This window comes from Rhinolophus hipposideros (genome assembly GCF_964194185.1).
Source record: "Rhinolophus hipposideros genome assembly, chromosome: 18".
In the NCBI taxonomy this organism is placed as follows: domain Eukaryota; kingdom Metazoa; phylum Chordata; class Mammalia; order Chiroptera; family Rhinolophidae; genus Rhinolophus; species Rhinolophus hipposideros.
In genome coordinates this window covers 4,225,695-4,227,386 of record NC_138064.1, presented here as the reverse complement: position 1 = coordinate 4,227,386, position 1,692 = coordinate 4,225,695, and the positions used below count along the sequence as shown (strand labels likewise).

General features: G+C 45.4%; 1 pseudogene across 1 annotated transcript; it reads right to left on the bottom strand.

Annotated features, from left to right (window-relative positions):
• Positions 1 to 249: 249 nt before the first annotated feature.
• Positions 250 to 1,457, bottom strand: LOC308510374 (succinate--CoA ligase [ADP/GDP-forming] subunit alpha, mitochondrial-like; annotated as a pseudogene). Its single transcript has one exon. The product of its transcript is annotated as a succinate--CoA ligase [ADP/GDP-forming] subunit alpha, mitochondrial-like (transcript).
• Positions 1,458 to 1,692: the final 235 nt, after the last annotated feature.

The following is a 1,692-nucleotide window of genomic DNA, read 5'->3' as shown; positions in this document are numbered from 1 at the left end:
GTGACCCTGGTTACATTTCTTAGCTTAATAAGGTATTTATAGTGTTTAAATGTATATAACATGTTTTGTTGTTAGTTTAAGATAGAGTCTATTTTTTTTCCCAAATCAAACAGTAGATTTATTGGCTGTCTGTTATACAATGAGGTACGACATTTCAATACAGGACATTCTAAACCTTGTGTGGGCTTCCTGTGTACTGGAGCCCCGTGAGAGAGGGGCACAGGCTGACAGTGAGTGGACAACAGAAGCGACCAGGTCCACATTTCCACAGGCCTAGGGAACCTGGTGTTCTTTCTTTCATAGCACCTTCCTCTTTTCAAACTCCTTATAGATGGTAGAACCCAGCTGCACAGGAGACATGCTGACCACAACTCCAGCACTCCGAAGGGAAGAGATCTTCTCTTTAGCTCCACCTTGTCCTCCAGCAATAATTGCTCCTGCATGACCCATTCTCCTGCTGGGAGGAGTCATTAATCCAGCCATGGAGAACACCACAGGCTTAGCTTTGGGACCTGAATTATGTTGCTTCAAAAATTCTGCAGCATTTTGTTTTGCGTTGCCACCAATTTCACCAATCAATATGATGCCTTCTGTGGTTGGATCATTCAGAAAGACTTCAAGGCAATCAATAAACTCTGTTCCATTGAAAGGATCACCTCCGATGCCAATGCACAGAGACTGCCCCAATCCAACTGTGTTGTTTGGTGAAGCGCTTCGTAAGTCAGGGGGCCAGATCGGGACACAATACCAATTCTTCCTTTTTTGTGAATATGGCCAGGCATGATGCCAGTTTTGCACTCTCCAGGGTTGATGACTCCGGGGCAGTTCGCCCGATCAGCCTTGTCTTTCCCTGATGCAGCAGTTTGTGTTTGACGCCAACCATATCCTGCTGGGGATCCCTTCAGTAATGCACAGGACCAGGGCCATCTCTGCCTCCACAGCTTCATCAACGGCAGCAGCAGCAAAAGGAGGAGGGACATAAATGACAGGAGCTGTCGCTCCTGTTGGTTCTTTGGCCTCCTTTACAGTATTAAAGACCGGTAAGCCTAGATGCGTGTTGCCTCCTTTCCCTGGGGTGGTTCCTCCAACAAGTTTGGTGCCATACTCCAGTGCCTGCTGACTATGAAAGGTGCCCTGCTTCCCACTGAAACCCGGGCAAATAACCTTTGTATTTTTATCAACATAAAGATGTTTCCGAGAAGCTGTATAGGAACAATGCCGAATTCCACTCTGTTTCAGGAGGCAGGAGCGCGACAAGAAGCGGGCGGCTGTGAGGCCACGGCTACTGGAGGCCATGGTCACGCTGATTCATTTTCTTGAGAAAATGTCTTTCAAATTAAAGTTTACAAAGAGCTTTTTTTTTTTTTTCAAATTTTGACCTTTATCACATATCATGTATTATCTATAGAGATGATCATTATTAGCCATGCTACAATCTTACATTATATTACCTTATTTCATCTTTTATTAATACATACACTTGGGCTCAATGACGGGCTTCCCCATACAAAGGCTGTGTGTCTGTCACTCTGCTGAGTGCACAACTTGCCCATAGTAGAAACCAGTGATGAGCCCGTAACCTGACACCGTTCCCAGGAAGACCTGGTGCCATTCCTGGGAAGACCTGGTAGGTAGTAGTTGATTTCATTAGATTCTTTCCATCATGGAGGGGATGACCATTTGTTCTGTCTG